Raw genomic sequence first — 24,771 nt, 5'->3', positions numbered from 1 at the left:
AACGTTGTTGGACCATCCTGAATAGCATTGAAAGTAACATAAACCATCAAAATGATTTGATGGAACCCTTCAGAATTTTGACTTGGGTAAACTCCCATTCTCACCAGGCTTGAAGGAGGAAAACAGATGAAATCCTTCATAATTTGTCTGTAAACTTACTAATGGCAATCATTCAGTCAGTATCTATTTCTTGTTGTTCAGGGCGCAAAATATGAAACGGACTACTTTAAACAACTTTTGATCTAAGCACCGGTTCTTTACTCTCTAGAAATCAGTCTTAATAATTCAGGGAGGGCCTTTAAATATGCCAATTCATTAGTTATGAAATCATACACATAACGTACTTTCTCTGAATAAACATACCTTTTTTTTCGACGAATTCTGAGTTCTGCCTCTTAAAAGCTTCAATCTGGGAAATATGGTGCCAATAGTTTAGTTACGAGAGCGGTCTAAAGTTTGGACCCCATTATGTTAATTTTACTATCCGCGTTTTTTTTTTTTCAGATCTCGAGAACTTCTCAAGCGAATTGAACAATTTTTGCACAAAACTATAAAATTCGTTTATCCATGCAAATTATAACTTTTAGGGAATTTTTTATTTTATTTTTTTGTTTAGTAAAGGTCGGAAAACAATTGAAACAGGGTCGGAAAACATGGTAAAGTGTGTAAATTTTTACATCATTTTTAAGAATGCAACTCTAAAATGTAAAACCCAAAATTTGAACTAAATCGATCGGATAGTTTCCGGAAAATATAATACTTCTTCCAAATCCAATTTCTCAGGAACTATTGGATCGATTTCACTCAAATTTTGAATTTTGCTACAATAAATTATATTTTTTAAAAATGTTGTAAAAAATTGTATACCTTGCAATTTAAAATTATTTGACTACCATTAATTAAAATAACAAAAAATAATAAATTTTTACTTAAACCTTCATTTTCAATGGAACTTTTTCCGGATAAACGAGTTTTACACTTGTGTGCTAAATGTTTTCTATTCGTATAAAAAGTGCTCGAAATATTGAGAAAAAAATAACAAAAATAAAATAAAATTAACATTAAGTGGTTCCAACTTTGGACTACTCTCCTGGCCGAGCTATAGGGACCTTATTGCTAATTATGATTGTTGAATTCGTTAAAAAAAGTTATGTTTATTCAGAGAAAATACGTTTTTGTGTCTGATTTCGTAACTTTAAGTATTGTCTGCTTTAATTAATTAGCATATTTGAAATTACTCCCTCAAACCATTAAAATTTAGTTCAAGAACGTGAAGGTCTGATTATTCGATCAAAAGTTACTGTGGTCCATTTTTCATTTTGCGTTTTTTATTTAACATTGGGTGAGTTTAGAGAATGGGTGCCTACTTTAGACCGCTCAAAACTTGTTCACTTTTATTAAAATCTACACATTCTTAGGAGCAAATTAAGGTTCTATCACTGACAAGGGAAACTAGGGAAGTGTGACTCGCCAATTTTGAAATAAACTAGTGGGATGTATGCCTTATGAGGAATAATTTTAGGGGGCAACATTCGTTTCGGCCCATAGAAGGCTCTATGAGAGATAAAAAATAATTCAATATATAGAAAAATCGGTATTTTATTACTTCAATGCAGACTATTAGTTATTGTAATTGTCGTCACACTTCCCTAGTTTCCCTTGTGAGTATAACTTGATATAATTGTATGACTTTCAATTAATCAAATTTAAGTGTCACTGTTTAAACAATAGCTTGTGTATAGATAGAAAACGATTGAAAATATGCGACGCGAAAATGTCTGAGATCTGTGTAAAAAATAGCATAAATTAAAAAAAAAATGTCTTTTTAGTGTCATTTAAAAATTTGTTTTGACGGCGCTTAACTTAGATTTCTAATTGCCATGAGTTATTAAGGTCACTCTTTATGTCTAATGAACGCTTCCTAGTTAAAAATAAAATTAATTATTCTAAAGAAAGACAAAATATTTGAAAGATATGAAAAGAAAAAGATAGGGTAAGCCAACCAGTGAAGGAACACTACCCAGTGAAGGAACATTTCATATATATTGATTAAAAATAAGAATTTGAAAGTTTTTCTTTAGATTGATTGGTAACAATAGCTTACTGCCAAACAATAGGAAGTCATCTAGCAATGTTTTGGATTACCTGGTCAAATAGACTTCTCTGGAAAAATTTTTGAATTTGTTATTATCTCTGCAACACCTTGTTTCTTTGAAAAAATTATAAGGTGAGTGTTTGTATTTATATGTTTGAAGTGGAATTAATTGCATGTAATAGTTTTATTTTTCTCACTGTGAAAAAGAGAATTCAAAATATAGTTATTGAAGTTACGTTTTATTTTTTTTAAGCATCATAGCATAATAAAGTACTGAGATAAGGGGGTGTTTATTCACTGGATTACCAAACGATGAAAAACCAGTGAAGGAACAAACGTTCCTTTACTGTTTTTTTTTCTAAGTTAATGAAAATAAAAGATAAACTTTAATTTTCTTGTACCTTTAGTGATGTTCCACATCAAAGAATGTTAGAAATATGTTCTAACCAGTGAAAAAACAGGCATGTTCCTTTACTGGGTATAGATTTTCCAGTGAATGAAGAGTATGTGTTAATATGTTGACACTTTAATTTTCAATTCATGATTACAAAAAAAGTTAACATTTTCCAAGTATTTATAGGTTATAATTTCAAGAATAGGCTTGTTTTTAAATATCTGCATGGCTTATAAATTCATAAAGAGCATTAAAAAATAACCAAAACTAAGTGTTCCTTTACTGGGTGTTCATTTACTGGTAAGAGCTGTTCCTTCTCATAGTCTTCTTACTACCTGTTATTTGAACCTCCAAAACTTTAAAACAATATTATGTAAGTTCTCTACAATTTTTTTTAACATAATTTGCAATCAGTAACAAATATGTTGACACTGTCATTTAACTAAAATTACGAATTTTGAAATTAATATGATTTTTTAAAAGGCAATCGAAGCTTAAGTGTTCCTTCACTGGTTAGTTTACCCTATTACAAGAACGGTTAGCGACGTTCTTGTTTGCATGTTGGAAAATACGAACACCTTTTGATTTGTCGAATCAGATTACTCGTGAGCCAAATTCATAACTAAGATATTAGTGACGCGTGAAGCAATTCAGGAAACAATAAATTTTTGTTACCAAAATTCATTAACAGATAGCGCTGCTAAATGGAAAAACTATAAAGCAATGTTTCTTCGCTGCATGCCAGATCACTATAACAGAAGTAAAGGTGTCTGTTAATTTTGACCTCGGAATGCAGAATATCTTTGTAAATTCTGGCTATACTTAATTCTCATGAAACAGAGCTATCTTTCGATAAATTTGGCAACTTATTTCGAAACTTGTGGACAAAAATTATTTAATTTACTAAACAGAATGTACCAAACTATCAGTTTTACCTGTTTCCGTTTTTATAGTTTATTTTCCAAATAGTTGATGGGAAAATTTTTTTTTGTTGCATTTATACAAATACTTGACCTTGCTTAATTCGGGTGTGATGGGAATTTCACACCTGAAATTAGTTTTGCTCACAAAGCCACAGTTTTTTTCTTTCTTTTTCAATGACACTTTTAGTCTATTTTTTGTTGAAATGCACATGTTTTAAAAATTTCATAAATATTTGGTGTCACTTAAATGTTGCGACGAAATTCTTGAGGTGTTACGCAAGTCAAAATTTTTGATGGTTTTCCATTCACTGGACCAACATAGTCTTATGGTAACCACCTATAATTCCATCACGAACCATTATATTTTTAATGGTAACCAACATAAGTGACCATCACCCCAATGTAGGAATTCGAACTGATTTATGATGATCCAACATAAAAATAGCAACTTGTTTTGATGGTTGTTCACGGTGAACCATGAGAAATTTCCATCATAGTTGGAAAGATCATGAACCACCATCTCCCCAATAAAGGAATTTGGGCTGATTTTTGATGGTCTAACATAAAATATCAATTAGTTTTGATGGTATATTCTTGAGAAGGAACAAGAATTCCCATTGAACTATCAGCCATTGGAACTATCACGAATTATCGTGGGTTGTTAGTCCATGGGAACCAAACTTTACTTGATGGTTAACCATCATAGTATTAAACTCAGAGAAAGAGAGCATTTTCCGTCGGAGAATGATGGAAATTTGCTGGCATATCAAAAGCCATGAAGGTATGATGGAAAATGTTGGATTATGGGGACCATCAAATATTGTTGGATTATTATGAATCGCCCTGAAACCAACATAAACCATCAAAATACTTCGATGCGACCATCAGGGATTTTGACAAGGGTTCATCATCAAGATTAGAATTGTATAGAAACTCCGGGCTGGAAATGTCACTGTGTGCTGCTAGAGGCACTTCCCCTATTATATACCATTCAGTAGTGCACGTGACGAAACAATTTATAATTCAGAAGGAGCCCTTAATGGCTTATGTTGACTTATACGGCATGGTTCCCAATGAAGTGGATGTTCCTATGTCTTAATGATGTGCCCTAACTTCCCAAGAAGTCTGTCGCATAATTTACGTGACCCCCAGTTACTTATAACGTTTTTAATATTGACATTTTGACAAAATATACACTAAAAATGTCATTTAAAATTTTTTAACTTGGAGAGAGAGAGAACCGATTGCATATTTGAAATCAACAGCACAAAAGTATCAAAGATCTGTTAAAAAATATGCAACAGGAAACAAAAAAAGGAAGAAAATTGTTATTACCCATTAAAAGGATGAGTGTTGTTTTGGGTCTGATGGCGTGCGCACCTTATTAAGACGTCATCACACTTTTCAACTGAGTTCAAGAATAATAGTAAACAGTGCGCATGAGTCGTCATTTCACGCGTTGCTATGGCGACAGCTGCTGTTTGATATTTTTTTTAGAAATTTTTTTTTAACTTAATTTTGTTATGCGTTGGTGAATTTATTTTCATTATTATTTTTGTTATTGTTAGTTTCGGAAAACCGGTTAGCGTTATTTTCGGTCTCAGTGTTGTTTTTGGAAAACCGGTTGCATGTTCGTGATATCTTTCATATATTACTTTTTCTTTTCACTTAGAGATAGAAATGATACTCTTAACCGATGTTGCAGACTATGGGAATACGCTTTTGCAGCCAGGATTTATAATCGAAGTTCATGATAGAAGGCGGATAGTAAATCCATTCCCTTCAGGAGATATTTTGTACGGTGGGAATAAGTATGAATACAAGATTAAGAAAGAGGTAAATAAAAGAGGTAAATAGTAATTTGTTTTAAAATAACAAATCGCAGTTCATGATAGAAGGAAGATAGTAAATCCATTCCCTTCAGGAGATATTTAGTACGGTGGGAATAAGTATGAATACAACATTGAGAAAGAGGTAAATAGAAGAGGTAAATAGTAATTTGCTTCAAAACAACAAATCGCAGTTCATGATAGAAGGAAGATAGTAAATCCATTCCCTTCAGGAGATTACGGTGGGAATAAGTATGAATACAACATTAAGAAAGAGGTAAATAGAAGAGGTAGATAGTAATTTGCTTCAAAATACTAAATCGCAGTTCAGGATAGAAGGAAGATAGTAAATCCATTCCCTTCAGGAGATATTTTGTACGGTGGGAATAAGTATGAATACAACATCAAGAAAGAGGTAAATTAGGCCAATTAGTATTAGGGCCAATTAAGTTATTTAGGGCCGGGATAGCCTAGTTGATAAGGCACGAGGTCGTGGGTTTGATCCCAGCCAGCCGAAGGTGTAGTAAATGAGGACTGATGCACGCGATATCTGTCGAGTCACAAAGTCCCCAATGTTCCCATGAAAAATCATACCTCTGGGGGTATTGGTTCAGGAGTTTCCTGGTCTTCTGGATTGGTTAAAAATTACAAGGTTACGGAGTTGAACATTCGTAGCCGTAAACCTAAAACTGGGTCAACTGTTCAACGACGGATATAAAAGAAGAGAAAAAGAAAAGCACCTGAGTGAGGAATAACGGGCAAGGATTTATCGAGCAGTGGCATTTTCCCTAAAAAAGCTCATCGGTGTTGGTAATTGTAGGCAACTGCATACCGGACAGTGGCATTTGGTTTTAATAGAACATCAGACAGGGATTTCCGAGAACATTAAATCATGCAGTTGTTGCTATTAATTAACAATAATAGTAAATATCCATTAAAAATAATAGTTACATCACTCGTAACTCCCTATTCCATACACTGATATTTTAGTAAATTCGTAATATATCGAACAAATAACAATTCGTAATCTGTCGAACAAAAAAAAAAAAAATTATATTTGAAAAGAATTTATTAAGTTATATTCTAAGAACCTGCAACTAAAAAGTAAATAAATGAATATTTCAATATAAAATATTATGTGATCTATTATTTGGCGCATAAATTATATTTTGAAGTCAAACTAGCCAGTATCGCTAAATATGAAACCACCCAATTTAAAACAATTTTAATCTAACTCTTACACGTCTGAATCAAGGCATCGCCAAATGTTTTTTCTAATTTTATACGGTTTGAATTTTTTTTCTTCTAAAGTTGACACTTTTTCAGCTTGTTAGTGAAATAAAGTGCATCACTAAATAAAGTAATCACTACCTATAATTCATAATGCTTCTTTATTAACTTATATAAAAATACGTAGTTATATGTTTTTAAGTATATCGGATGAAGTGACCAGACAGATCTCCAGACTTGAATCCTATAGAATGTGTTGCAGGTGCACTGTGCAGAAATGAAGATGACGCCCAAACCAAGATCTTAGATTTATTGTCCCAAAACGTTTGACACTCTCATAAACACTAAGACACTTCTCGTTTTGAGACCTGCTTAGTCTTCAGAACAGGTGCTATCAAATATTAAACTCTCTACATTTTCAGATTTGCAACATATTTCCACCAATTCATAATAGTTTCATTCTCATAATCTTCTTGTCATACATTAATTTCCCCTGATTCGGTTAAACCTTTCTTGAATTGTCAGCGAAATTGGATTAGTTTCATGACTTTTTGGCAAGAATGTATAAGTTGTCAGAGTATGGTTAAAGCTGTCATTTGTAGCCCAAAATTGTTGCAATTTCCATTTAGTTGTTCATTTAAAATGGTAGTTAACGAAATTATGTTAGTTGTTGAAATGTTGATGATCAATTATAGAAAGAATTAATTGTCGATGGAGTACAATTCGATGAACCTCAGATGCCTGCGTAAAAGACTTCAAGTTTAAATTGCAAAACTTATACTTCATTTTTTAAATATGGTGTGGGTGTAGTGTGTCGAACACAAAAAATATAATTTTATTTCACTAGTATATAAGACAGTTAACTCGATTCTATGTTGGGGTATCTTTTCATAGATGAAGGTTGACATTGTCGATAGCTGCTATCCCCACCTTGTTGACCCCAGCTTGATCCGAGACAGTTAAAAACAAGCAGCTATTGCAAGATTTACAGTTGAGTGATATAAGACCTTCGCAATTGTTGTCTAAAATGTCAGACTTATCCGCCGGTAACCTAATGAACAACAATCTTAAAACATTATGGACGAATAAACTCCCATCCAACATGCAAGCCATATTAGCGGCCAGTAGTGAGCCACTCAATATGCTGACCGAAATCGCTGATAAAATCCTCGAGCTAGCCATGTCAGCGCAAAAGCATACAGTTCTCACACCTAGCACTCGAAAGTACTATCAGCATTTAAAAAGTACGGTGATCTTAATACAGCTCTCCCGGCTTCTCACAAACCAGCAATGAATCAACTAGCGGTATCAAATTCTATCACAGTTATAATTCTGGTAGATTGTCTACCACTACAAAAACACAATTCCAATTCACTAGTATATAAGACATGTTAACTCGATTCAGTGTTAGGGTACCTTTTCTTAGATGAAAGTTGACATTGTCGATAACTGCTATCTCCACTTGGCCATTAGAAGCAGAGTTAGACCGAATATAATTTTTCATAAAATATTTTTGACTGTTGCATACATATTTTTCTGATTGTTTTTCCCTCCGAAGATTCAAACCAGGCTGTTACCATCTCCCTATGACACGAATTGCACGGACTATTTATCTTCATGGATGCAGAGAAATGGAACAGGTCCTCTTGATTTTCAGGTACATTGTTTTTAAATAAAATATTCATAATAGTTTTTTTAAAAAAATTTAAAAATGGAAACAAATATCGGAAATTCGGTTAACTATGTTACTTTTTTTCCAAGTTCGGAGTTAAACGTACACTGTAAAACGTTTTAGTGTATCTCAACTACAAAAAATGGTGGTAACTACTTTACTATATAACTATAAACATATACTGCTATACGTGACTCTTGGAGTTAGATGTTTCGCTACACTAAGGAGGGCGGGATAGCATGATTGGCAGGATGCTGGACTCAAGTTCATGAGAGTGGGAGTTCGAAGCAGATCGAAGACTCCCTGTGTAGTAAATAGTGACTGATGCACGTTAAATCTGTCGGATCACGAAGTCTGCCATGCTCCCATAACAAATCATTTCCTCTGGGGGTACTGAATTGGAGATTAATCGTTCTCTAGTTCAGGTCAAAATTGCGATCTGTGGATGAATGAATAGATGTATGAATGGGTCAAGCGCTAGAATATTTTTCGTTCGTTAATTATTGTTTTACTACAACTTTGTAGTATCTCTCCCAACGACTGCTCTGACTGGATTACTAATTGAGAAGAGACTTTGTTTTCATTTAACAGAAATTGATTTCTGCCATTTGAACTTCTGTAATCTTTTAACTATAATATAACAAATAGCATTGAAAAATGATAACTAGTCATTAAAAAACATTACTTAAAACCGATATAATTACAGTCCGAGGCCAAATTATTAGACTCACTGTATGCAAAATCTTAATTATCAGGTGATACTCTACAACTTTAGTGTTTTTGCGCGGCTGAAAGCGGTTTACATTTGCTTATATTCGTGTATCAATTGGTTAACATCTCTCTATGACACGAAGTATTGCATCTTAATTATCAGGTGATACTCTACAACTTTAGTGTTTTTACGCGGCTGAAAGCGGTTTACATTTGTTTATATTCGTGTATTAATTGGTTAACTTCTCCCTATGACACGAAGTATTGCATCTTAATTATCAGGTGATACTCTACAACTTTAGTGTTTTTACGTGGCAGAAAGCGGTTTACATTTGTTTATATTCGTGTATTAATTGGCTAACATCTCCCTATGACACGAAGTATTGCATCTTAATTATCAGGTGATACTCTACAACTTTAGTGTTTTTACGCGGCAGAAAGCGGTTTACATTTGCTTATATTCGTGTATCAATTGGCTAACATCTCCCTATGACACGAAGTATTGCATCTTAATTATCAGGTGATACTCTACAACTTTAGTGTTTTTACGCGGCAGAAAGCGGTTTACATTTTTTATATTCGTGTATTAATTGGTTAACATTGTAATGCGATACGTTGAAAATAAGTGCAAATGAGAAGTATATAAAAATTATCCTCTATAGAAATTCACTACATGCATGTTTATATATAAAAGTGCTGCATAGAAATTCGTGCAAAACATGTAATTATTAAAACACTACAGTGCGTCTAATAATTTGGTGTAATTATTATAATATACTAATATAATATCTGGTATAATAAATATTCTATAGTTATATAATATGTCCTCTAATTTATCCAACTGTCGAATTTATATCGTGTAATTTCACAAATTGATACACGAACGTAAACAAGTACAAACCGGTTTCAATAGTGTAAAAACAATAAAGCTGTATAGTATCACCCGATAGTTAAGAGTTTACATAGAATCTTATAGTGTGTCGAATAATTTGGCCATGGACTGTAATTAGTTTTGCCGTAAGTTAAGAGAAACTAGGAACTGTTATAGATACTTTCGAATACCATTAATGACATAAACAAATAATAATGCAAGTCTGTTTTGTTTATGTTACAGGAGTGCATGTTCCAGTGTGTTTTGGATGCATTAAAATCGGCCAATTATTGCATTCCTATTGACTTTCCCTTACCTCACAACGAGAGAATTTGCATATGTATAAGTATTTTATTAATTTTTGCTTGTTTAAATGTGGTATATGTACTATTTTTACAAATGTTTATTAGTTTGGACTAAGCAAGTGATATACTATAGCATAAATGATTTATAAATGGAGCTGTTGTGGAATATACTTTACACTCTTAAAATTTCTATTCTAGAATTATGGTAAAATAACTGTCAACTATCTGTTCACCCAATTAACTGTTAAGTTTATAGGAATTTTTTTTTTTTTACGGGCTTGAAACAGTTTACAATTAGTATCGTTTAAAAACCATGAGAACAAAATGATACGTTTTTTTTTTAACGATTTGTGAATAGCATGGTTTCAAAACCGTAGAAAAGAAATATAGGACCCTTGAAATTCTTCATTTATTGAAGGAAATGGAGAAAATATAGTGTTGTAAACGCTGGGATTCGAACCCCTGCTCTGTCGGTAATGAGATTGACAAATTAGTCCTCTCGGCATAATAAACTAGAAATTGAGAGAAACTAAATAGAAAAATCTGGTTGTTTGACCATATTAGGTGAAACCAGTTAATAAACGCTTAATATCAGTTAATAACAAATAAATTGTGATCTAACCATTTATTCCGAGAAATGTTTAAGAGTGTATCAGAGAGAAATTCTAACCGAAGAACTTATAAGTTACTTGTAAAAAAAAAAGAAACTTCCCATTGAGTCAATGCTAAATCGTAACAAGCACTTACTTCACTTTCCAAATTTGTAACGCAGTTACGCCCGCCCCTATTAAGGGAGACTAAAGTGGAGCTTAAGTCACTCAGTGTTCGCAAACTAGCCAAAACTCAAAAAATTAAATCGTTCATCAGTACTAATCATTATTGTTTTTTAGTCAATAAAAGTAAAAGAATTCATTAACACAATATTACACTTGTTATTATATTATACCTACAAAGTAATTAGAAGTTTTCCGCATGTATAACGTGACTTGTCATACACTTCTATTAAAATAATCCATTAACACAATAATCCGTTTATTATTGTATAATCCTTACAAAGTAGTTAGAAGTTTTCCGCATGTATAACGTAACTTGTCATGCACTTCTATTAAAATAATCCATTAACACAATATTCCATTTATTATTGTATTATCCTTACAAAGTAGTTAGAAGTTTTCCGCATGTATAACGTGACTTGTCATACACTTCTATTAAAATAATCCATTAACACAATATTCTACTTATTATTGTATTATCCATACAACTTAGAAATTTTAGAAGTTTTCCGTATGCATAACATGACTTATCGCACTATTTAGTGCTAGGTATTATACATTATTAGGTGTTACTCCAGAAATAATAATTAGAGTACTACAGTAGGAAGCATATACAAAATGGAATATTTCATATAATTTTACAATTGCATTATGATTTATTTTCACAGATCAGTAGTTCTCCTACTTCATTAGTTGAAAACCAAAGTATAATCGATACTAAAACTAACAAAAAAATAAATTTCTAAAAAAAACGCTGTAAAAATTTTTTCTTTGTAATTTATAATTCTATTTTTAAGCCTTGCAAGAAATTTTATCACTAAATAGAATTTATTTTCAACCAAAAATTTCGACCACTTTCTTGTTAGTTAGTTTGTTTAAATTTTAATGGAGGTGCTCTATTTTTGACACCAATATATATTTCGAAAAGGTGCAGGAAATTCTTTTCTCTCCTTTTGTAAATTGAAATTATGACAATTTCCCATTAACACATCAACAGACAGATAACTGCGTAGAAAATAATAAAATAAAATAAAAAATACGTTAAGAAAAAATTAAAGTATGTTTTTACCCCCTCGCAAATGTATATTTTCTTTTTCATATTTTCTTTCCTAAAACCAATACATTTTGGCTTCCGGGCGATTATTGTATAGTATTATCATTAGTTATTAAATTTTGTTTTATGAAACAAAATAAAATAAGTGTAAAATCCCTGATCATTTCGAGATTTCTTTTAAACCTACTTAGAAAATTGATTGAAACTTTTTAAGATATTCAAATCAAACTTTTCTTCATTAGCTGCCGAATACAGCTCATTACAAAATTAAGACAAAAAAAAAAAAAATTCATTTTCACTGCGCATGCGCAGCAAAAAAGAACTGCCTTTACTACTGATATCTTGCTCAGTTTTTAACAAACTTTTTTGCAATTTTAATGCTTCGTTGCTATACGTTGTGCACATAATGCCATCCAATCCATACAGTGCTATAGTAATTGCGTGTATCCAGGTGCATGGCCATATCTAAAATGTCTGGACATTAAAGTATCTCATGAAGTTTCTCATGGTTAGCTTAGTTTCTAATGGTGGGATACATGAACTTTGAGATGTGTGTGGTAGAGTATACGGACATCCCGTTTTTATGATGGTGGAAGCAGAATAGTGTGGAGCGAGTAGATATCCGTAATGTCAACCTTCATCAATTAAAAGGTACCTCACCATAGAATCGAATTAACATGTCTTTGAATTGGAATCATATTTTTGTAGTGGTAGATACACTACAGTACTCCCCTACCAGAATTATGCCTGTGACTGAATTCGATGAACGGATGCCACTAGTTGGTTCATTGCTGTTTTGTGAGAAGCCGAGAAAGCTGTATTAAGATCACCGTACTTTTTAAGTGCTGATCGTGAGAGCTGTATTAAGTTCACTGCCGTGGTCACTCCTGTGCTGCCTTTAGCAGTCAAGTATATGCGTTGCACGTTGTGTGTGATCGAGACTGAGTAGCAACAGTGAGAGGCGGTGTATAATGTGGCAGTCACAAGTAGCAAGTCAATTCATCTAAGTGGAAAATCCATAGAAATAGTTTTGTTCAAATCGTTGTGTTTGATCACATCACGTGTCGGACGTCCGGGTCACCAATGCGGATAGAATAGATATCGACTATGTCAACCTTCATCTATGAAAAGGTACACCAGCATAGAATTGAGTTAACATGTCTTACATACTAGTGAATTGGGATTATATTTTTTTAGTGGTAGATACACTGCATATTTAGTCTACAAATTTTTGAAGCATTCTGATATTTTATATTTTGTATAGATAGGAATCGGTATTCTGAAATGTTTGAAGAAGGTTGTGGAAATCAGTGTGGTAAAAAACCTTGTTTGTAAGTATTATTAATTAGCAATCATAATTTTTATATCAATTATTTAAGAAATTACATATTGTTTGAAAACGTAAGTCACTGGATATATTTGCAAGCTATATTTGTTTAATGAATATTAAAACTAACAGATTATTGGATTTTCTTTTAACCACTTCAAGATCGACAGAATAAGAAAGAAACTCTTCCCCGAGCTTGCATACCTAAGACAAAATTTTTGATGGTTTTCCATTAATGGACCAGCATAATCTTGATGGTAAAAATCAATAATTCCATCATGAACCAATATATTGTTGATGGTAACCAACATAAGTAACCATCACTCCAATCTAGGAATTCGGACTGATGTCTGATGGTCCAACATAAGAATAACCACTTGTTTCGATGGTTTGTTCATGTTAAACCATCAGAGATTTTAATCATAATTTCTTAGAAATCAAATGCTGGAATGAAAATGAACAACCATCGTCCCATTGTAGGAATTCGGACTGATTTATGATAGGTCAGTATAAAAAATTGTTTTGATGGTATATTCTTGAGAACCAACAAGAATTCCAGTTAAAAACGATGAAAATGTATAGTTAGAATCATAACCATCAGACCGTCACGGTTTGTTGGTGCATGAGAATCAAACTTCTCTTGATGGGTAACCATCACAGTATTAAAGTAACATTTTCCGTCATTCCATGAGGGAAGCTTGTTGGCATATTAAAAACAATGAGCGTATGATGTAAAATGTTGGATGATGGAGACAATCAAATTATGAACTGAAACCAGCATAAACCATCAAAATTTTTTGATGTGACCATCAAGAATTTTCACTTGAGTATTCCGAAATTATACGAATGATGAGGTCATGATGAATGGATACGTACAATCGAGATGGCAAATCACAAGTACCGTATTGAGTCCCTAAGATCTTCAGCCGGTTGAGTCAGAAAGGTTTTTTTTTAAATACAATACTGTGAGTTCTGAAAGGAGTATCGCATAATCATGAATATGTGATCAAGGTTCACTGACGCAATAATTATAAAGGAAATTGAAGCGAAAGTGAATTTGAAAATGAAAAACTTGTTTGTTCGACGCTCCTCATCATGATGGAACCACCTTATTGATGAAAAGAGATCCGGTTAAATGTAGTTTGTCTACGGTAAGAACTCCCCCCGCTAGAAAGTCTGAGACTGTCTTCTGCTATAGAAACAAAAATAACATGTTTCAGGGAGGGTAGCGTCTCTTTGCTCTAGGGATTACACATTTTAAGAAAAAAATTCCTATTCTCTCTCCGACTCGAGCCATACCCTGTCCTAAACAGTGACCCCACACCCCTACTTGAAATAGTTATATCTCGTTACCACAGTCACCACCATAGGCCCAGATGAATGGCTAGGAGAGTTCATACTTTAGACAAACTATATGTGTATGTTTCCAGCAAAAAATAGAATATTAATTAATGGAGGAAATGAAAAGAATCGCGGTAGCCATTGGGCACTGCTGTGGTCAAAGGTGCAAATTAAGACAACATTCATGTTACCACCCAAAGATTAAATGTATTCTGTTCTGATTTGATTTCTCCCCTCAGTTTTTATCTCCCTCAGTTTTCGTTAGCAATAACGCATATTACATGATTAAAAAACTCCATTCGCTTCAAAAATAGTACTATATATACTATAAAATTGTAACCTTCATTCTTTTGAAATTTTAAGTAATTGCCACTGATCAAGCGCGTTCCCGGGGTTGAAGTTGGCCATACGCGAATTATACGGGTAAGGGTTTTACTAACCTAGGTACGTATCCGCGTCTGGAAGGAAAGAAAAAAGTCCCCTTGCCGTTAGGCTAACCGTGGAAGGTTATCGTGGTCTTCCTCTCCATGTAACGCAAATGCGGGTTAGTTCCATCAGATGTCCTCCACGATGGCAAATTTTTTCCTGGTGCTTGATCCAGGAGTTCCCTTGTGTTCTGGATTGGGTTCAAAATGACAAGGCTACGGAGTTGAACATCAACAGTCGTAAATCCAAAAATTGGGTCTGCTGTTCAACGACGGTTATAAAATTATAAAAATAAAATAAAAGATGGGAAATAATGGTGAGAAACAAACTTAGTAAACTTCAATAGCCAAGAGTGATTAAAAAATAAATATGAAATTTTTTTTACAAGTATATTTAAGCGAATGAAGTTTTTGAATCAAGTAATATTCCTTCCTTTTTATTTTCTTCGAATTAGTCATTTTATTACTTTTTTTCTTATTTCATAACTGTCCTGTTTTCTTCAATTTCTCAAAACATGTCCAATTTCTTCCATTTTAATTCTAAGGCAAATGAATTTGCTTTTATTATTATAATGATTATTACTAAGAATTCACTCTATTTAGCTTGATAAAAACTTGTAATGCTGGATTTTTTTATCGCGTTATTATCACAGCCTCTAACAAATTAACCACTATTGTAACAAATATTTTATTTTTATAACAAAATGTTTTTATTTGTCAGTCATTTTTCGTGAAATATTGCTGAATGATTTCTTTTTAGTAATTTTCAGAAGCCAGAATTGCATAAAAACACAAAAACAAAATTAACACATTTATTTTGAATAATTTTTTTTTCATTAATTGCAGTGAAAAAACATATGAAGTGGAGATAATAAACAAAGGTCAAATAACGGTATGGTATTAAATTTTTACACTATGATTTTACTTATTTAAATTTTTTTTTTTAATAGTAGGCACTTGGGAGTTGTCCCATTGGCCACAGAAATACCAGATCTGCTACTCTCTTCTCGTTACCCAGCGGGCACCTGTGGCGAAGCCACTGTGGTGGAGCAGCGTCGCCCACGTCACACAACCATTAGCCCGTTTATAGGGCGGGTCAGATTCACACAATCACACACAAAGGAGGTGGGACATAGAACACAGAGAGAAAGAAACATCGATGCCCTGAGCAGGATTCGAACCCGCGACCAGTGGCTCCGCAGTCAGGCACGCTAGCTTATTTTAAAATAATTTTACTAATTTCTAATCATTTTGCTAATTTTTTAATAATTACTGTGCCTGTTTATTGTAAAATCTTTCATATAATAGTATAAAATAATTATGTGTAAATAAAAGTATGACAAAAAGAATCTAAAGTAAGAAAAAATTTAGAAATTATTAGAAAGTTCGCTTATACAAATATGCACACATAAAAATAAATCGAAATGCAAACGGAGTTTCTTACAATCCAATTCGATTCAATAAATTTTATTGATAAGAAGCAAAAAAAAAAGAAAAAAAAAAAAAAAAAAAAAAAAAAAAAAAAAAAAAAAAAAAAAAAACAGTATTATAGTTCAAAATGTTATCCATGGACGATGTTTTTCAACACTGCCTTCTTCAATAATATTTTTGTCTGATATTATCAAAGTGCAAATACTTATACGTCAATTCACGACTACTATAGTGCACATTTTTTATTTCTGTATTAGCACTGTATTTCGAAGCTCTGTCGCCAAGAAAAATAAAAAGTCATAGTTTAAGTGCCTCACTTGAATCAACCCAATGATTTTAAATTAAATCTTTCCGTGAAGAATTATTTGGGCTTTAGAACAGACAAATGACTTATATTTTATAAGACATTAAATTTTTTTTAAAAATCGCCAATTTGGCGATATTTTTCCAGTTAGATGAAAATTATCAAAATCACTGCTTTATACTCAGTTTGCAGAATTTTATGAGCCCATGTAATGAAGTATTGAAGTAAGTTTTTAAATATTAAAAAATTATATCTCAAACGCTTTTCATGTTCACAAAATTGCGGCTTTTCTCCACATTGAAGTTTTGCTCCCTTTTCAAAACAAGCGTAAACAGCGCTGGCTTTAGACAGGCTAAACTTGACCTAGCAGTAATGAGTAACAGTTGCAAACTCACAGCAGCCATAAAAATAGCTTCAGTTCATATTACGACGGAGTCTTCGAAAAACAGCCTTAACAAAGATTCTAAAACATACATCGGAAGGGCTATGATTGAATAACATAGTAAACTGAATTAATTACGTAAAATAATTGACAAAGTATCGTAAAGCTTCATGAATTCACATTCATAATTATCTTATTCTTCTGGTATTATCTTTTCTTTAATTTAATTACTCCGTTTCAGTGTTACTCCTCAAAAGCTGACTCACTCCAGACTGAAGATCTATCAACGTATTGCAGGTAAGCTTTTTTTTAATAAATTAAATGTTGTTGTAGTTGTAGTTCGTTTACGTCGCACTAGAGCTGCACGATGGGCTATTGGCGATGGTCTGAGAAACATCCCTGAGGATGATCCTAAGACATGCCATAACAATTTTGATCCTCTGCATAGGGAATGCACCCATACTTCGGTAGCCCGACGACCTGCACTCGAAGTTGAGCACTTTACGGTAGAACAGTTTAACGAGGACCCATACCGAACACCCTCGGTCCCTACACAGACTGATCTAAGTGGTTCCCCACCCACATGCTGACCGCAGCCAGTGATGCTTGACTTCGGTGATCGGCCGGGAACCGTGTCTTAGCGATCAGTTCACTGCCGTACTTGTTCTTCGAGGGATTAACAACCTAACTACTCTAGTTAGTAACTACTTCTAGTAATTTCAACTTAGATTATAGGTCACGTGATTTTTTCCGGAAGACAAACGATTTATAATGGTTGGAGATAAAGCTTATTTTCCCATCATACTCACCGTACATTTTCCCCTGTATATCCTTGCGATTTCACGAGTCTATGATTTGAAGCAGATATGGGAGAGATTCTGAACTCCCCGCTGCAAAGCAATTCAAGAATCCAAAACTAAAACTTAAATAATTTCAGGAGTTCTTAAAATATCCCAATCCGCTACTTGTAGCCCAATCTGTCTTACAAAAATGAAATAATGAACTGCGCATGCGCAGAATTTCACTTCGCTGCGCCTGCTCTTTACATCAAAAAAAGGTTACACCCACACTCTTTGTTAAGCTTATCGATAAATTATTTTTCATTAAATAGTTACAGCTGTTTGTAATCAATATACTTATTTTGAATTACTCTGTGTTATAAATATTCATTGATTTAATCGGATTATATATAAATGCGAAATTTTAAAGCTTAAGTTGTAGCGACTAGTAGAAATTATCATATTAGTAACATAAATACTATACAACTTTTTTTATTCTTTCACTTCAAAATGTTGCCCTTTTTTACTGTAATTCTGATTGGGTTCAGAAAAAATCAATATAGGTCTTTCATATATCTATAAAGCAGTTTTGTGTACTATTATCATAAAAAAGGACATTGTTTATCAAAAATTAAATCTGTCTTTAAAATTGTTTTTTAAAAGCTCAAAATATTTTGCAGATATAATAACATATCCCTGACGATTACATTCAATCAATTCATCTTATCAAAAGTGACGTCAGTTCCTAGAATACAGGTATATCGCAAACATTTATACTTTTCAAATCCTTTCTTGATCATCAAGCACGTAGAAAGTTGAATTTCGATCTGCACATAACTGCCAGAAAGTAAGTTGATTAGTTTCAAATAGTTTGCTACACGGTTTTCTACAAAATATCACATTAAAATTTACGGTGTCAAGCTTGCAGTTATATTGTTTTTTCAAAAACTGTTAAACTAAATCCGTAGTTTCACAGATTTTTTTATAACACTCAAGAACAAGTTTCTCATTTAAAGTTACGAAGTAAATATGTATTCATAACGATTTCTTACAATACAAGAGCAAGATTTGTCCCTAAAAATTTCGAAGATAATACGTAGTTGAAATGTGCTTTTTTACTATACCAATACAGGTTTTTTTTCTGTAAAAGTAACAAAGTAAATCTGTTCTTAAATCAAATATTTACAGAATGGGAACAAGCTTTTTTTATAGAATAAATGAATTAAATCTGTTCTTCACCAAATATGGATATTTTAAGTCAACAACGAGCTGGAAGCAGAATTCGTATCGACAAGTCATCGATGATTTTTGGAACTGGATCACCTTATTGAGCGGCAAGCGCACTTTCCACTGAGCCACGGCGACCTTAATGTTTTAGTTGTTGTTGTTAATTTACGTCGCACTAGAGCTGCGCAATGGGCTATTGGCGACGGTCTGGGAAGCATCCCGGAGGATGATCCGAAGACATGCCATCACAATTTTGATCCTCTGCGGAGGGGATGGCACCCCCGCTTCGGTAGCCCGACGATCTGCGCGCGAAGTCGAGCACTTTACGGTAGCACAGTTTAACGAGGACCAATACAACACACCCTCGGTCCCTACGCAGACTGATCCAAGTGATCACCCACCCGCACACTGACCGCAGCCAGTGATGCTTGACTTCGGTGATCTGCTGGGAACCGTGTCTTAACGATCAGTCCACTGCGGGACTTAATGTTTTAGTATGAATAAAAATCTGAATCTATCGTTTCCTTGAAAGTCTTACATGTTGAAATCATATTTAAGTGTAAAAACGTTTAAAGCTACATTGCCCCATCTTGTTGCCATTCATAACTTTTTAACGAAAATGTATCAATTGTAAAAATTTGCGTAATAAAAATTGCAAGGGAAGGTAATAATCTCATAGAGTATCAATTTTAAAGTAAAATCGAATCGAATTTTTATTTACACGATGTTAAAACCCTAAAATAATTGCAGATGAGTAAGAGCAAACTGTTAAATAGGAATTTAACATTTATTGTGATAACACTTTCGAATAATAATATCGCACCTCTGCACAAAAACTCACAAATCTTTTCTCATACATTGTAAAGACATTCTAGTTCCAGTTTGTAAACAGAACAACATCGAATGCAGTGTCTGAGGAGTGCTTATCATTCGGCCTACTATCATCTCTTATTAGACAATGAAACGGTAACGGAGTCAATCAGATGAAGGAATGAGAGTCTTGGAATTCCGCTAAAGACGAGGCGAAATGGTGTCGGGCTAATAAGCCGAAGACGTAATATAAAGACTTTTCTTTTATTGTGACATCAGGCTGATTTCACCTTTACCGCGAGCATTGAAACAGGATTTTTGTGAGTTTGTTGTTGGATTTGATGAAGCTAGGGGGCTTCGGCCCCTAAGCTATATATTTTTTGGAGTGTACTACTGAGAGTATCATTTTTGCGAGCATGGAAGTATCTGTTAATGCATGTGCTCGTTAAAAAATATAACCATGCTCTGTAATCCTTTTACATCGAAGTTTATACTTTTTAATTTTTTGCTTTATTAGCAATTTATTTATATGATAGCCAGGAGGAACATACTCTGGCAATTTATTTTGTGCTGCAGTTAATTAATAAGTATTTGTATGTTGAACTAATTATGATGATCCTAAGATAGCCAAGAGAATAAGTTTTTTGTAAGTATACTTTTGTTTCAATTGTCCTTGATGTTTTCTGTTCTAATTATTTGTTTGATTTTAGATTATTCTAAATTTCTTTTTTGACTCTAGAGAATTGAGCTTTCCACACGTTTTGCACTACCCTACGATCTTAATTTAATTTCCAGCACGTGTTACCACTGATTTAGCAATTAGCGGGAAAAAGAATGTTTCATAAATTTTTACGTGACTCGGTTGTTGTATGGACTTGGAACTATAAAATTAAAGGTGGAACGTTTAGATATCTCACAATTCAGTTAGAATTTGCCACAATTTACTGGAATCGGAGATGAACTTAGAATAATGAATTATACATCGAAACACTCCACACACAGGAATCGATACACATACACTATTTATTTTCTCAAGCTCAATGAATAATTAATTAGGATGCGCAAAGCGCCATCTGTGGACTGTAGTATTAAACATACCGCCCCCCTTGAAACACGGAGGGGTTTCAAAATTAATGAATTTNCAGGCTGATTTCACCTTTATCGCGAGCATTGAAACAGGATTTTTGTGAGTTGGTTGTTGGATTTGATGAGGCTAGGGGGTTTCGGCCCCTAAGCTATATATTTTTTGGAGTGTACTACGGAGAGTATCATTTTTGCGAGCATGGAAGTATCTGTTAATGCATGTGCTCGTTAAAAAATATAACCATGCTCTGTAATCCTTTTACATCGAAGTTTATACTTTTTAATTTTTTGCTTTATTAGCAATTTATTTATATGATAGCCAGGAGGAACATACTCTGGCAATTTATTTTGTGCTGCAGTTAATTAATAAGTATTTGTATGTTGAACTAATTATGATGATCCTAAGATAGCCAAGAGAATAAAGTTTTTGTAAGTATACTTTTGTTTCAATTGTCCTTGATGTTTTCTGTTCTAATTATTTGTTTGATTTTAGATTATTCTAAATTTCTTTTTTGACTCTAGAGAATTGAGCTTTCCACACGTTTTGCACTACCCTACGATCTTAATTTAATTTCCAGCACGTGTTACCATTTTGTCGATCATTATGAATCATTAGTATAGCATAATGTTTAAGAGTAGATTTTAATTACAGCTTTAGCCTTGTAATATATGGATTCCACATGAGATTTGAATTTATTTTTATTCTCAATTTTTACACGTGCTGATTTCTGATTAATTTATTCGGCAAGTTAGTTTTGATCTGATATTCTTAAATTATAGATTTAGTCATCCAGTTCACTGAGAAGAATGTTTAATATAGTAAATAATGTTAATGTTTAAGATGTTAATACAAGCGCTGAAAATAATCGCAAAATGATTTGAGGTAAGGTAAATTTATCGTATCGAAAGTAAAACTGCATGCCAAACACTTAAACTGACAATTTTAATTCATTTATAATTATTTTGGAAAACAAAGAAAAACTGTTTTACTAACAAAATGGTTTCAAACCGTCAAATGTGCTTAGAATGTCCGAAGTAAAACTGGTATTTTTAGCGTACTCTAAAAAAGAGACGGGCTCACTTCTATTTCGTGTCTGACCCGGGTTTCCATGTCAGGATTAGGAAGGCTCGATTATTGATTTTTCTTTTATGAGAAATGTTTAAGCAAACAATAGATCAATACAAAAATGCGAGGAACCCTCAGAAAAAGTTTTGAAAAGAAAATAGAATAGACATTAAGTAAAAATATCATGTAAAAGCAGAAAATAAAATGTAAAGAAAAAACAGAACAAAACATAAAACGAAGTTTCAAAACCGATAGCGAATTCAAATGAACGGGAAATTTTTCAAGAATGATTGAAAATATTTTCGTAACAAGATTACCAGATTACAAAATATGAAAACAGAAGATCAAATTGAGGTGAAAGCGCAAGTTTAGGGATCTTGTTTTATAGTGAGTTCTTACTGCAGTACTGCAGCTCGTTTCATTTGTTAGTTACCAAGGATGGGCCCGAATTTATTTATTTATTGTGCTATATATATATACTTAAACATGACTTTTGCTGCTTCACATGTTTCTAACCAACATATTTGTAATCAGTAGTTCTAAGCTAACACCGTAGTGGTTCAGGTGATAGAGCTCTAGACTCCAATAAGGTGATTCGGGTACGAATTCTGATTCGATGGTGGATATAGACATAAAATCTTCAACCGTCTCGCAACAACTGCAACTCTTACGTAAAAATATTCTCAGTGTAAGACGAATCATGGGTTAGAATTTCTTTGTGGTTGGGCAAATCGTGTGAGGCTTTTGTTTGGAGCTTTCCTCAACTTGTAACATAAATGTGGTTCTACGAAAAAGTCCTCCACGAAGAATTGTTTGTCCTAATGCTTAATCCAGGTTATCTTGTCTTCTGCATAGGGTTCAAAGTTACAAGAATGCAGAGATGAACAATGATAAAATTGGGAGTTTGAAACCGAGTTGGCTGTATAAAACCGGTTATAAAAGAAAATAATCTGAAATATCCTGTATATGTTACAGTCAATTTTAAGAAAGTTAAGTGTTTCAAATATCCTAATCCTGATATAGGTTGTCAATCTTGGCCCTTTAAAAAGTATGCTTGAGATCATCTCTTTGGAGTATATCATGTTTCATTACTATTATACTAATACTAGGAGGCTCCGCCCCCTGCTCGCTAACGCTCGCCAACCCCCAAGAATTGCTATGCAATCCTATGTGGTTCACGCCGTGAACCATGGCTCGCTGCGCTCGCTCTCCAATGAACACAATGTTCTAGCACAAAGACATGGTATATTATCATCAAAGACATAGTATTTTATCACCAAAGACATAGTATTGTACTTATGTAGAAGAATTCTATCAATGTTCTTATTTGCTTTTAAAAAAGTATAGTAGCTATTTAGATGTACATGGTGAAATAATCAAAACATTAGCTAAATGAGAAACATATTAGCAAATTAAATTATCAAATATTGCAGTTACTCACCTAAATTCAACTAAATGTGTATAATAAATTAGTTAATGCTAGAAATTCTGAAAGTTTTAGAAAAAAATTGTATTATTTAAAAATATAAACTTTAAACCCTAACTATTCCTTGTGAGATAATAACCCTCAAAAAGTCTTTCATTTTCATGGACACAAAAATTTGTTTTATCACCAAATGAAATATTTTTTGGTGATCAGAATTATTGAAATCAATTTCTATATTAATTAACATTTGTGATAAAGTACATAACGACAACTGGAGGAAAAGATATAATTTTGAAACATATAGGATCTTTGATGGCGATGATATAATTAAATCTATTAAATTAAGTAGAATGAGATGGGCCGGACATGTAGTGAGAATGAGCCCAGAACGAACAGCATTAAGAGTCTCTAATGCAACCCCCTCCAATAAAAGGCCAAGAGGAAGGCCCAAAAAGAGATGTGGATTGGATTGGATTGAGTGGGATGAGGATTTTGCCATCCTAAAAGTAAAGAACTGGAAAACAATTGCTGGGAGAAGGGCAGAATGGGAAAAGCCTTTGAGGAAGACCCAGGCTCACAAAGGGTTGTCGTGCCAATGCTGATGATGATAAAGTACATAGCATTTTAGAACAAAATAAGGATGTTTTACATACAATAAATTAAAATGCATGGCTGTTAGCATTACCCGAGAAATACCACGTGGAGGTCGCCATGCTGCATTTCTAATCGGGGAGTTTTGATTTTGGCAGTTCCCCTTGCCTACTGCCAATAGAAGTTTCAATTAAATGTTTTCCAAAAAACATTTTTTTTCTGCAAAGCTCTAAAAAATTTACACTAAGCATTTAGAATATCTTTGAAAACACAATTATAGATTTGGCATCTTGGAGCAATTACTGAAAGGCTGTCAAATGACTTAACTCTTGACAGGCTAACATAAAGTTGTTCATGACTAAAAACTTGCGAATTTCGATAATTTCGTGCCTCAATCGAATTATCACTTAATAATTTTTGCAGCAACTCGGGAATGTCCATTAGTGTAGGCAAATTAATTTTTCCATCGTGTCTGGCATTTCGTATATTTGCCAGAAGAATTTCTTTCTTTGACCCAGAAGTAAGCATTACAATAACTACATTGTTCCGTCATTGAGCCAATATTATACTCTTCGACATCTACTGTTAAATCTTGAACAGTTATTATTGCACTTGATCTCTGCAATCTACGTCTTCCATAACATTCCTCAATACTTTCTTGGGCTCTTCGAACACGTTTTCTTTCATTACGTTTAAAAGCCCTAGCAGCTTCACTAATATTC

The 24,771-nt window shown here is 33.2% G+C and overlaps 1 protein-coding gene and 1 long non-coding RNA gene across 2 annotated transcripts in view; both read left to right on the top strand.

The window, feature by feature from the left end:
- Positions 1-13,112: 13,112 nt before the first annotated feature.
- On the top strand, positions 13,113-17,364 carry LOC139426601 (uncharacterized). The gene is made up of 3 exons (XR_011637824.1): positions 13,113-13,188; positions 15,797-15,842; positions 17,309-17,364. It is a non-coding gene; the product is annotated as an uncharacterized lncRNA (long non-coding RNA).
- A 3,689-nt stretch (positions 17,365-21,053) lies between these two features.
- The window catches only part of LOC122271366 (uncharacterized), a 25,050-nt gene continuing 21,332 nt past the window's right edge, over positions 21,054-24,771 (top strand). Inside the window, exon 1 of the mRNA XM_043052366.2 lies at positions 21,054-21,395. The gene's annotated coding sequence lies outside the window, so the exon portion shown is untranslated. The remainder of the gene's footprint in view (positions 21,396-24,771) is intronic.

This window comes from Parasteatoda tepidariorum, chromosome 9 (genome assembly GCF_043381705.1).
Source record: "Parasteatoda tepidariorum isolate YZ-2023 chromosome 9, CAS_Ptep_4.0, whole genome shotgun sequence".
NCBI lineage: Eukaryota > Metazoa > Arthropoda > Arachnida > Araneae > Theridiidae > Parasteatoda > Parasteatoda tepidariorum.
This window is presented reverse-complemented; position numbering and strand designations above follow the sequence as displayed.